Source organism: Ziziphus jujuba, chromosome 6 (genome assembly GCF_031755915.1).
Source record: "Ziziphus jujuba cultivar Dongzao chromosome 6, ASM3175591v1".
NCBI classification, from domain to species: Eukaryota; Viridiplantae; Streptophyta; class Magnoliopsida; order Rosales; family Rhamnaceae; genus Ziziphus; species Ziziphus jujuba.
Window position 1 is genome coordinate 19,133,777 of NC_083384.1, and position 14,329 is coordinate 19,148,105.

Genomic DNA, 14,329 nt, shown 5'->3' on the forward strand with positions numbered 1-14,329 from the left:
TGGAATGGGAGGAGCATATGGAGATGATCTTCAATTGCCACAACTATTCGGAGGTTAAGAAGGTGAAATTGGCAGCAATGGAATTTGGCCATTACGCAATCCAATGGTGGACTAATAAGCAAAACACTCGAAGGAGAGTTGGTGATGACTTGATTACTATATGGCAACAAATGAAGGGAGCCATGAGAAAGCGATTAGTACCATCACACTATCATAGGTTGCTAAATCAAAGACTTCAATCTCTATCTCAAGAATATAGGTCTGTGGAGGATTATTACAAGGAGATGGAGATGTTCATGATGAGGTTGAGCATGAATGAAGATAGAGAAGCAACCATGGCAAGGTTTCTTTGTGGTTTGAATCGTGAAATAGTCAATCAACTAGAATTGCAACAATATGTGGAATTGGAGGAGATGTTGCATGTGGCTATTAATAGAACATCAATTCAAGAGGAGGAATGCAAGCTCATGGTTTGGGGGATTTTTAAACAGCGGGAGGTTAAATTCAAGTGCTTGGAGAAGCAATCCCACCTTTGAAGCAAGACAAAAACCGAAGCTAGGTGAAGAGAGCTCCAATCGGCCAAGGAAGGATGTAAAAACCGAATCTGTCCAAGTACACAAAAATGAAGATAAATCTGATGCTAAACCTTCTAGAACTCATGAAATTGCGTGTTTTAAGTGCCAGGGACGAGGACACATTTCCAATCAATGCCCGAATAGGAGGATCATGGTGCTGAAAGATATGGTGAACTAGAATCCGAAAGTGAGGAAAGCGGGGGAAAGGCCGAAGTGGATGATGAAGAACTTGGAGGGGATGAGCATGAGGAATCCGAAACACTCCAACCTTCAAGGGCTGACTTAAGCTTAGTTGCAAGGAGGATCCTTACTGTATACAAAGATGAGGATCAAATTCAAAGAGAAAACATCTTTCACACTCGATGCGAAATTCAAGGTAACATATGTATGATTATAGATAGTGGAAGTTATGCAAATGTAATTAGTAGCATGGTGGTTGATAAATTAGGCTTAATAACTATTAAACATTTAGAACCATATAGATTACAATGGCTTAATGATAGTGGTGAGATGAAAGTAAATAAACGAGTCAAAGTAAAATTCAGCATTGGTACATATGTGGATGTTGTAATGTGTAATGTTGTTCCTATGCATGCGCGTCATATTTTGTTCGGTAGATCATGGCAACTTGATAAGGATGCCATACATTATGGGAAATAGAATTCCATTGTATTTAAATTTAAAGGAAAAAAAGGTTAAGCTAGAGCCATTAACTCCAAAGGAAGTATTTAGAAATCAACTTCAAATGCAACAAAGGAGGGAGGTTGAAAAAGCTTAAAGAAAGGACTAGTATGGAACCCATGGCAACAACACCAATACAAGGAGGCAAGGCCCAAAAAACCAACCAGGTAAGCATCCTAAACTCAAACTTGAGGGTAAAAAAAGAGAGAAAGCCGAGAGAGAGAAAGAGAGAGCAAAACCCAAGAATGAGAGCGGAAAAAGTGACTTCATGAGTCGGAAAGAAAAAGAAAGGAAAAATAAATTTTTTTATCTTAGATTTGGTGATGTAAATAAAGAAATATTGCATTGTTGATCATGATTTATAAAGATGTTTTTGTTGTATAGAACTTTATCTGCATTGTTGAGAGCTTTACTTAGTGGAAATTTGAAAAATTGGGAAAGATTGTTTGCTAATATTAAATGTGATTTTTGCCAAAATGAGCTTGTATTTTTAGGATTTTTTGTGATAGTGTTTAACTAGGAGATTGTGTTTCGTTGAATTTAAGAAAGGAGAGGTTTCCCGAGCAAAGAAAGGCCAAGCTTATAACGCGTGGGGATGGTCCTTTTCAAGTTTTGGAGCGAAATAATGAAAACACGTACAAGCTTAACTTATCGAGTGAGTATAATGTGAGTATTACATTTAATGTCACTGCTTTATCTACTTTTGATGTAGGTGATGATTTTGATTTGAGAAAAAATCCTTTTTAAGAGGAGGGGAATGATGAGAATCCGCCTGTGCCCGCACAACCGACTATCTGCTGGGGTGTTGATTCGATAGGGATGAAGACCGGGCCAATCAATAGGGCTCAAGCCATGAGATTTAAGGACAACTTGGCTACTTTTATACAAGGTGTAATCAATTCTCAAAAGGGCTTATTCATACCTGAAGATTCAAAGTCTATTTTAAGCATTCGAGTGGTGGAAGTTGATATGGACCAGTATAGCTATTTTCGTGCAAATTTGGACTCCGAGAAGCAAGGAATGATTTCAACACTTCATGAATTCAATGAATATAATTAAGAGGACATAGAATCCAGCCAAGTTAGAATCAAAAGCATCTAAAAAGGACTTGTACGGACAACATCTTAATTTGGCCGAAAATGTGCTGTTTTGCTGCTGACTTTGACTTTTCTTCTTGTTTGACTTATTCCAATCAAGAGGAAATGTGTGGGAATTATTATTAATCATATTAGGCATCCTAAATGGCATATGGAAGCTGATTTGGAGCCAAAACAAGCTGGAGATTGGTCAAAGATATTTTAGTAGTCAAACCAGTCAAACCAGGCATCCTTAATGACTTTTTGTTTTAGGAAATTAGTCTTTTATTTGGTTTCTATTTATTTATTTGCTGGAAAAATATTATTATTTTATTATTTTTATTGTAAATTAATTAATTTCTAATTTAAAATAAATGAATTAATTAATCCAAATTAAATTAGGAAAGGAGGTGAATTTCGGCCAAGCTAGGTTTCCGATTAATTGGTGGCCGGTTTTACCTAGATAATTAGGGTTTTATTTTGTAACTTTTTAGCTTATTTAAGGGCTTGTTTTATCAATAATATTCAGTACCTTATTCATACAGAAAATTATTTGTGAAATTGAATTCTCTTTGTTCTCTTTGAACACCTAAAACACCATTAGTGAATGAGTTTTTTAACTTTGACTTATCAATAGGATATCCATCACCTATTGTGGCATCTTCATTATACCAAGATTTCTAATCATAGGTTGGTTAGGGGTCAAAGTGACCATTAGAACTTGAACATAATTAGATCTGGGCTAATATAATTCGGGTTTAGGCTCAGGTCATACTAGGTTTGTATAAGAACAACTTACCTTAAGTTATTGTAGCTTTAAACACAGGCCACAGAGCCACCCACGAGCACGACACAGCCACAAGCCACGGACCTACCTCACCTTGAATCCTTCAACTTGAACTGCCAATTTTCTCTTTAATATTAAAACCCAACAGTCATTAAACATTTAATATTTCAGAATTGAGATCATCAAAGAAAAATATATAATTTTGAAATAGTGATTTCTTAGAACTTAAACCCTAAAAGGAAAAAAATTGGGGAAAATGGAAATTTGCAAAATTACTTGAGAATGAATGTGATGGTTAGTGACTAGATGATGGTAGGCGAGGCTTTGATGGTCTCATAGCTACCGGCCCACCGTAGAGTAATGATGTCTAAGCTAGGGTTTCGGACAGCTACCTCAAACTGAGAATGGATAGATTGGAGAGTGAGAGAGTAAGAGTGAGAGTAAAAAAGATAGAGATAGAGATAGATAGAGAGAGAGAGAGAGAGAGGGAGTGAAGAGGTATGCTAAAGAGGGTTAAATGGTGAGAGATTGCAAGTGAGAGAATGGAAGAAAGAGATAAGGGAGATTACCATCATTGGAGAGATGGTAGAGGACCAGAGGAGATGCTCATAGGTTGGAGAGATAGTGAGTGGTGACCGAGAGTGACAGCTAGGGCTTACCAGAGAGACAAAGATTGAAAGAAAAGGGGGAGAAGAGAACTTTCGAGACTCTGAGGTCTGAGCTGAGTGAGATAGAGAGTTTTTTTTGTTTGTTTGTTTAATATCAAATATAAAATTAATAAATTATAAACATATTATTATTATTATTATTATATATAAAAATGTAATTATATATATTTTTTATAACATGTAAACATATCCGGTTCGGTTCGGGCAATATGATGATTTTCAGTTTTAAAACTGACACCTGAACCGAATAGTCTCATTTTTGCCAATGAATAACCAAACCGCCCAACCGAGCCTAACCAATCTGATCCATAGGCATTTGGTTCAGTCGGGTTGACCACTCCAGCTCGATTTGATCGGTTTTTTGCCCACCCCTTCATCTTCTATCGGTTGGAAGCCCTAACATTTTGGGACAAAAGAGGCAATGCCTTTTGGGAAAGGTTTGGGCTTTTTTTTATTTAGTTTTTGAAACATGGGCTTCATTTATTTATTATTTTCTGCTTAAAAAAAGTGCAGCTTTATTTGTTTCATATTAAATCTTTTTCATTTGTTCTACATTATTTTCCCTTCTCTTTTCAGATTTAAAGGAGAATGAACAAGACTACTTGAAACTTATTGTTGCCTAGTAAGGTCAGCATAATCTTTATCTTAATTTCTTATTTACCAAATGACAACATTAGAAGTGGTACGATTGATGATAGGTGACGTAGAAAAAGGAAGTAACATGTGCAAGTGAATATAAAAGGGCATAAAATTATCATAAAAAAAGAATATATATCAGTCAATTTTTGATTAGGTTAATCTATTGATTAGGTTTGCAAAAGTTTACATCTCCATTAACACAATACAAATCCAAGTCTAATTATAACATTTCAATTCCACAACAAATTAACCTGTTAAGATCTGTTATACTAACCCTTTAAGCTTTGGAGTGAAAAAGGATATTTGTTCTATATTTTATGACTTTCAACAATTATATAAATTTTTAGATTATTTTTATTTTCTATCTTTGAGTTTCTCTCTCTCTCTCTCTCCTTTTTTTTTGGGTCTATTTTTAAAAAATATATTTTATTATGATATTTAGTTATATATAATTTTAAATTCTTATTTTAACTGATAGGTTTGAGGTTTAATATCTTTATCTATTATCTTAACAAGTCTTGCTTGGATTAAGAAAATTTAACATGAACATGTTATTTATTAGCTTAGCAAGTCTTGTTTGGATTAAATTTCTTATTTGGATTAAGAAAATTTAACATGAACAAGTCCATTTGTTAGTTTTACAAGTGTTGTTAGGTTAAGAAAATTTAATACGGACACAACATAATGCAACAAGATACAAATTTGTTTCAACATGACTATTATTAACCTGATAAAAGAATATTCTATTCATATGTATTGTAAGTGTCTTATCCGAGATGCTTAAGTGATAATGGATTAGTCATTAGAGAAAGTGATAATTGTTATTTGAATTGAAATCCAGACTCCTAGATAACAATTAGCATTATTTCCTAATTAGAGAATATATATATTTATATATATAAAGGAAAGAGTAATGATCTCTTGGGAATATATTTCCAATATAAGATGTGAATATTTGACATGTTAAATACTGAGAGTGTCATGCCAATTAATTATTTAAAGCTAAAACCCTACTAATGCAAGTAGTAACTTTTAACAAATATCAATATTTGACATGTCACGTGCTAAAAATGTTGCGTCAATTAATAATTTAGAACTAAAATCTTATTTGGGTAAGTAATAATTTTTAACACATATCATATTAATAGGTGCCCAAGATAAAATAGAAACTAGGTTTCCAACATATCAAAATTGTATATATGAGCAAATAAATTATGATGAAGTACAAATTATCAACTTGTTCTAATTAATTTATGGTCCATCCTAATTTTATAAAGCTATGATATCTTAATAAGATTAGAACTGTATGTTATTGATATGATAATTAATTAATGGAGAAGTATTGTAACGGACAGCCATCTATAGCCATAAGATCATGTAAAACTGACAGTTATGAATCTTTTTCCATAAATCATTTACCATTTATGCAAAATTGGAAAGTACCCTTTAGAGCAAGCTTTGATAAAAAATCTGCAACCATGATACCTTTCCAATAAATGTGTGAGACTTTAAAATTGATGGAATTCACATAGGCCAAGCAAACAGGTCAATAAGGCAAAAGGTTCCAAGGCACATCAAGAGAACGAGTAAGAATATGAACCATCGAGTTCCAATCAATTTCCAAGTACCCAAATTTGTCCTAAGAATATGATTTAACAAATTCAATAGCCCTTATCACCGCTAACCTTTTGACTTCAAAGTAATTTTTAATGCCTAAAGAAACATAAAAATAGCCTTTAACAAGCCCTCACGAAGTTCAAAAAACTCCTCTACAAATGGCATGTCCAGGACTCCCCACGATAACACCGTCTGTATTTAATTGAAGTGCAAATTGCATACAACTCCTTTGATGTTTGAGCAAATTGCATTTCGCTCCCTTAAATTTGGAGAAATTTTATCCACATCTTCTGTCGTTAGTATATGTTCTTTAAGTTCAACTGGATCATGGTCTATATATAATTTTACACGTCTGAACATACAATACAAAAGCTACCCATATTGATTTTTTTTGGAAATTATGTGGTTTTTTTTATTAAAATTTTTTCTTTTTATATTATTCTTTAATGAAAAAAACAAAATATATATTTCCCTCTCCTTTTTTTCTTCCTCCTTCATCTTCCTCTGCTTCTCTTCTTTGTCTTTAACTTTTTAAGAACACTCACCTAGAAGCCTTGACTTCTCAATGCCAAGGATGTGTAATCCTTACCACCACCACTCTCCTAATGCTTTCCTAATCCAAACACTAAAATATCTAAATTTGGTTCTTATTCCTTAAAATTTTTTATTTGTCTAGATAATATTGGGGAGTGACTAAGAGATTGAGAGAGAGAGAGAGAGAGAGAGAGAGAGAGATATACCAGAGTAACCCTCTATTCTCCTTTATTTGTTTAATTTTGATTTCTTAGGTTGCTAAGGATACGGTGGGAAAAACGAGGATTATGGGTGTTTGATTTTTTTTTTTTTAATTTAATTCTTGAGTTGTCAATTCTAATTTTTTTATTGGAATTTTTTCAAATGTTTGAAATTGAATTGAAAGCTACTGTAATTTTAAAGTCATAAAATTAGGATTGCATGCTAACCGGAGAAAAGAGAGACAGAGAGGAGAGAGAAACAAAGAGACATCGAGAGAGAGGAGAGAGAGAGAGAAGAGACAAAAGAGAGAGTTTGAGAGAGAGATAGAGTGACAGAGAGAAAGAGAGGAGAGAGAGACAGAGAGAGAGAGGTGAAAGAGACAGAGAGAGGAAAGGAAGTTAGAGAGAGAAAGTTTCTTTTTCATAAATATTTTAATTATATATAATATAATTTTAAATTGATTATTATATGATTATATTTCAAATTTTTTATTTAATTTTTTTTTTTTTAGTCACAGTTGGTTAGGGAAACAACGTTTTCAAACAAAATATCAAAAGTGAGTGTATTATAGTATTTCCAACTACCATGTAGGAAAGAAAACATTACATTTTGGATGAAATTAGATGGCAAGGGAGGTTTATGTAATTTTTCAAACTTGAGGGATTAATTTCTATTTCCCCATACCTTCGAAGAAAGGGATGTAATTTACCTTTAATTGATTTAGCCCGGCTTTGGAGTAAATCAAGTGATTGGAGTAAGTTTAGAAGCATGAGTAGAAGAACCCACAGCACCCAAATTTTTTCAGATTTGAAGCTTAGAAATTGAATTTTTCAGATTTCATCAATTTTTGTTGCAAAATACAGCTAATCCATATAAAATTTCTGATGGCTTTGTTAGGCTCTTTTCAAAGACTATCTGGCCATTTATAAACTATAAAAGTATGAACAAACATTGAATTTGGTGCACTCTACTGGCCATTGATAAATGCTTACCGTACCAAGAATTGAGTTGATTTAGAATTTTATCAAAAAGATAGATTTGAAAAACTCCATTTTATGCCTACCAATGAAAGGAAAAACTTCAAAGTATAAAAGCCATTTCTCATATTTGAGGTTTAAAGCTTCTTATTTTGACGAGGCATTGTGATTGCCTTGTAAAAATAACTAAAAAAACTATTAAAACTACAACCGCAACTGCATGAGAATTTAGAGTTTCCTTTGGTAATGTTAAATTAGAAACCTTAGATAGCCGAACTTGGTGCCATTCCATAGGAATGGATTCCTCTAAATGCTGGCAACTTTTATTCTCCATTACTTTTCTGACATGAGGTTTCATTCTTGAATGAAGAGTATTGAATACCTGCTTCAAAGCTATAGAATGATGCCTAAAACTGATTGGTTACTACTTAAGGCTTGCAAAACCATTTTAAAGTTCATATACTAAATTGCAACTTTCCAAGAACAGTCAAAACTAGCCATTAAAGTCATGAAAGTTGTGACTTAAAAATAAAAAAACTTTGAAAAACAACAAGAACAACCACAACAATAGCAACAACAACAATAACAACAGCAAAAAATTAGCAATAACATATCTATTTAAGCAAAATGAACTTTATACAACGACAACATGAACAATAGCAATAACAATAACAACAACAACATAGCAAACAATAACAATAATTACAACAAATATATTTGAGCAAAATGAATTTTATATAACAACAACAAAAAATCTATTTGAGCAAAGTAAACTTTATATAACAACAACAACAACGATGATGATGACAAGAATAACAGTAAATCTATTTGTGCAAAATGAACTTTATATGGATCTAGCAAATTATTATGCATTTTTAAATCTTAGTCATTTAAATGTGTGATAAAATTGATCATGAGACTAAAACCATTAGACCAATTAGTTTGATTGTATATATACATACATGTATTTATATATTAATTTAACATACAAAGAAGTTACAAAAATAAAAGTGAAGAAATGAATCCTAAATGGAAGTTACATATACATGATTTTTTTTGGTAAATGATGTATATGCATCCTTGTATTAGCTTTTAATGAGAGTTGAATCGTGTTTTCTCATTATTGCACTCTCGGCTTTACTATCCAAGGGCAAGGAAAATAACAAAGGCAATTTTTGGATATAGCAAGGAAATAACCTAGAATTTTAAAATGCCAAAATTTAAGGATAAAATTTAGAGAAGAATTCAAACAATCAACAAGAACACAATTCGAATAAAATATAAGATAGCTGTTGGTTGTAATTTTCGTAATTTAAGTCTTTGTATCAAATCCTTAAATCAATTTTAATCCAATCAATTAACACCCAATATTCCAATTTCCAGCAACCAATATTGAATAGGAGCAACTCCTAATATCACAACTGAATTTTCCAAATTCAAATAAACTCAAATTATCAACTTCACAAATCAGCCTTCTACACAATTTGTTTTTTTGTTTTTTTTTGTTTATATATATATATATATCACAAATAGAATAATATCACACAATTTCCAATAGCATAACCACCACAAAAACGCAACTCCAAAGCCAACAAATTCTCAAACCCGATCCTATCTTCCAAGCAAAAACAAATTGCAAGATTTTAAGGGTTATGCAATATGTTTTCAAAATTCCTTTTTTTATTATTTAATATGTAGAATGTGTATGGATAGAAGCAACCTTAACCTAATGTCAAAATTGTAGAATAACACAAAAATAAAACAAAGAAAATAAGATAGATCAAACTTGAACAAAATTCGGCTTTGATACCAAATTACGAACCTAGATCGACTTGTTCCTAAATCCATATTAAATTAGCCCTGATCAAAATTAAGTTCAAATTCTAATGGTCATCTTAACCCCTAATCAAGATGTGATTAGAAACCTTGGCATGTCGAAGACACCGCAATAGGTTATAGATTGTCTTATTGATAAGTTAAACTAGAGCACTAGTTCTCTAATGGAATTCTAGGTGTTCTAAGAAAACAAAGAGAATTCTTTATCACAAGTAATTTTCTGTATGAATAATGCTGTGTCTATTATTGAGAAAATAAATCCTTAAATAGGTTAAAGTTACAAAGACAAAATCCTAAAAACAATAGGTCTGGCCAATAAGAAAATAACAATGATGTGGTTGAATTTTATGTGTCTTTCCTAATATAATTTGTATTAATTAATTCTTTAATTTTTAATGAGGAATTTATGTGTCTTTCCTAATCTAATTTTTATTAATTAATTCCTTAATTTTTAATGAGGAAATTTACAATTAGAAATATTAAATATTGACCTTCCTAAATTAATTTGTCTAGTAAATAAATAAATAAAAACCAAAAATAAAAAAAAATAATTATTTCCTAAAACAAAAATCAAATTTCAAATTTGGAAAGTATTTGACCAGGTTTCCAAATAAGCTAACTGTGTCCAATCACTTGCTAGTTTAAGCTCCAAATCAGATCCAATATTCCATGTAGGATGCCTCGTAGGATTAGAACTGATCCCCACACGTTGCCATTGATTGGAATGATCAAAGCTTGCTTGGATTGCAAGAAAAGTCCTTTCCAGTGCCAAAACAAGCAAAACCCACCATGTTGAAGCTTGTGCGCTGTCATATGTACTTGAACACCTTTGACATTGCCTTGACATGACTTTGTGACTTCTTAGAAAGTTCAAGCACGTTCATAAACTTACAAACTCATCCCTTGTTACCCAGTGTCCTCAAATACATTAAAATAGCTTTCCGAGTCCCTTTTTACCTTCGAAACTTGTATGCTCAAAACGGGCTTAGAATCTTCTAGGATAATTATGTCTTCTGGAGATTTAATTACTTCTTGTATGAAACTAACAAGATTGTCTTTAAACCTCTTAGTTTGTTGCCCTTGTAATTAGTCAGTTTTCAGTTGCATAGGATCAGCATCCTAACGTGTAGTTGTTGGTATGAGTATGGGCATGTTCTCACCAAAGTGGATTCTTAGATCTCAAAGCTTGGCCTTTAATGAAGCATAGACTTGCATGTTCCTTTTTTTACCTACCCATTTGGTATAGATCAGAGGTTGGAGATTAGTTTCTTTAAGTAAAGTTAATGAAGGCTTTTTAGGTGGAGGTTCAAAAGTATCAATTGTTGGATACAACAATCAAGAGAGAGAAAAGACATTTCCAGATAGAGAAGCTTTTGGAATTAGAAGGAATTTTTGAAGACCCAAGGGATTAGGAGCTACAAGGAGCCATATATAAGATTTCTTTGTTACTCTATCTCTTCTCTTAATTTCTTATATTCTATAATAGAATTCTTTTGTTTATGTATAAGACAATGATTTCATCTATGAGATATTATTTCATTTTTGTATTTGATTTTTCTAAGAACATTTGGGGTTACATCTTGGATCCAGGATCTTGATGTAGCCTAAATTGTTTGTGTAATGACTTAATTGGTTAATTATGATGTATTTTCTTTCAATTGTTTAAGTTTCCCTGGTTTTTATTTTTATTAAACAGTAAATTCACTGAGAATTTGTTTGTTTTTTGTCTAGTTTCAAAGATTATACCTTAAGAAAAGATAATTGATGAATTTGAAACTAGGTAAACAAAATCTAAGAACTAATTAAGCTTGAGAGAGCCTTTTAGGTCTTGTGTAACCTAAATCTAGGTATTATTAGAGTTTGAGAAAATCAATTAAAGCTTAGGTAATTAAGGGTAGCTTAATTTGAGAGTAGTTGATGGAAATTAGGAAGAGATTCCAATTTTTAATTTATTACCTATAAATTCAACCTTGAGAGAGGGGATTAGTAAATATAGGATTGGTTAACAACTGGATATGAAGGAAGTTATACTCACCAATTAAGGAATTACATGAGAGAGCTAGGAGAAGTCAAGGTCCTAGAAGTTTAATTTCATGGATTTTCATGTACAATTGGTGGTGTTTGTTTTTAATTTCTTCAAATTTGCATAATTAGAAGTTCACTTTTAGATTGATATTTGATTACTGCATGTTTTAGTTACTAATCTAGCCTATCTAAGCATAAGTATTTGTTTCTTTCTAAGGCTTTTAGTTATTTTTGATATATTTTGCTATCTGTAGTAGGAAAAGCTTAAGATTTTTGAAGATTGATTGCTAAAAATTGAAGTTTTGGAACTTATTTGGAGGTATTTGTTGAGAGCTAAGCAAGAGACATAAAGATTGGACCCTTTGAAATAAGCTAGCAAGTTCATCACTTGCCTACAAAAGGTGTACATGCCACTTTTACAATGTAGAAATGAAGATTGTTCCTACCCACTTGTTAGAATAGGTGCCCATGCCGTTGCTTGTCAAAGGAAAGCAAGCTAGTTCATGCTCCACTAGCTAAAGCAAGTGCTCCACCAAATGCCTTATAACCTTTCACGTGTAGACCTTTGTGGAGGCTCAACTGTTGATTTTTTTAAGCTCAAGTCTTGGTATTAATAAAGCATGCAACTTCCATGTGCTTATATTTACTAAAAAGAGACAAGACCAGGTATCTTGGATTTTCATTATTGAAAAAAAGACCATAAAATTAAGAGAGAGAAACTTAGAATTTTTGAAGAGCCTATATGACTTTAGGTTTACTTGGAGATGTCACCATTCTTGAGATTTCTCTTATTCTCTACCACTTCTCTTAATTTTTCTTATTTTTTGTTATAGAATACTTGGATTAATGTTTGAGACAATGATTTTTTTCTTTTACAGAATTCTACTTTAATTTTGCATTTGATTTTCCTATAGGGTAGATCTTTTGGACCTAGAACTTTAATGTCACTTAGATTGTTAATGAGATGACTTCAATGGTTAATTTTAATAAATTCTTTTTAATTATTTGTGACACCTTCATTTTTAAAGAAAATAAACAATTAATTGGGTGAGAATTTGTTAGGTGTTAGTCAGATTCAAATATTATAACTTTGAAAAAGCGTAATTAATGAATTAAGGATTAGGTAAACGCAATCTAAAACCAATTGAGCTTGAAAGAGCCTATCAAGTCTTAGGTAACTTTAATTTAGGCTAGAATTGAGTTTGAAAGAACCAATTTGGCTTGAGTGATTTATGGTTAGCTTTATTGAGTGGGTAATTAGTAAAATTAGGAAGAAATTCCTTATTTGCATAGATTACCTATAATCTAGATTAACTTTAAGAGAGGGAGCTAGTGAACTTAGGAACCCATGGTTTATCATTAAAAGAAATGAAGTTAAAAATGACCAATTAGGGCATTTTCTTAAGCAGTCTAAGTGAAATCATGGTTCTAGAATTTTAATTTCTAGCATTTCAAATAAAATTTGGTGTTCGTTTTTAAGTTTCTTTGAAATTATTCATCTTGTGATTAAGGTAAGTTATTACTCTTAAATTGAATTTCCCAAATAAAACTAAGTAATAAAAAACTTTAATATTTAACTAGAATATGTATTTTTCTTCTAAAAGAATCAATTTCCATGGGAATAGTCTTTTACACATTTTCTTTATTACTTATTCAATTTGTGCACTTTCTAGAATTAAAGTGATCAAGTTTTGAATTAATTGGCAGGGAATTTGAACTATGGCAATCATCAATCAAGTTTTTGGCACCATTGGAATTGAATTTTTGTTTTGTGAAGTATTCTAGTTGATATGTTAAGCTAGTTAATCTTAGTTTGGAACTTTAATTTTTTTTGTTTTTATTTTTCCGTTGGTTGTTTCTAAATTTTACTTTTTAGTTTGTTTGATTTTTTGTTTTTTTTTTTATTATTTAGTAGGTAGTTATGGAGAACATTAATCAATAAAGGTCAATAAGACATTATCTTAGATAAACATCTTTCAAGTATTCAAGACAACCTTTACACGCACTAAATTTTGAGTTGAATTTGAGCTTTATTCAAATGGTTCAACAAAACTAATGTGAAGGGCTATCAAATGAAGACCCTTAATACCCATCTTTCAATGTTTTTACAAGTGGCAGATACTACTAAGATAGAAGGTATTAGGGAGGATGCCATTTGATTGAAGTTTGTTTTTATTTTTCTATTAACGAGAATGGTGTGAAGTGGTTTAATTCTTTATAACTAAGTAGTATTACTACATGGGAGGAGATGATTGAGAATTTTTTGAAATAACTTTTCCTACCATTGAAGTCTTCACAATTGAGAGACAAAATAAGCTAATTTTTACAAAAGGAGTTTAAACCTTTGCATGAAGCTTGGAAAAGTTTCAAAGATTTTTTGAAATGATATCCACAACATGGTTGCTATGAATGGTTTTTGGTGAATATCTTCTACAATGGGCTTAATGGTTATACTAAATCTTTGGTAGATAGTTTCAAATGGTGGATCATTTTTGAAAAAGTTGACTAAAGAAGCTTTTGAGTTCTTAGATTAGTTGAGTTATGATTCCCATAATTGTCCTACCGAAAAACAAAAACATTTGAAGTCAGCTATGTTATGCAGCTATCTAGATGTCTTTTCTAGCTTGGTTTCTAAGATTAATGAATTATCTAATTAATTTGCTTTTTTGAATTCACATATGTGTATTTTATCTAAGCCAAAAAGGATGATAAT

General features: G+C 31.5%; 1 non-coding gene across 1 annotated transcript; it reads right to left on the minus strand.

Moving 5' to 3' along the window:
- Positions 1-13,912: 13,912 nt before the first annotated feature.
- LOC112493477 (small nucleolar RNA R71) lies at positions 13,913-14,019 on the minus strand. Its single transcript, XR_003057959.3, has one exon. It is a non-coding gene; the product is annotated as a small nucleolar RNA R71 (small nucleolar RNA).
- Positions 14,020-14,329: the final 310 nt, after the last annotated feature.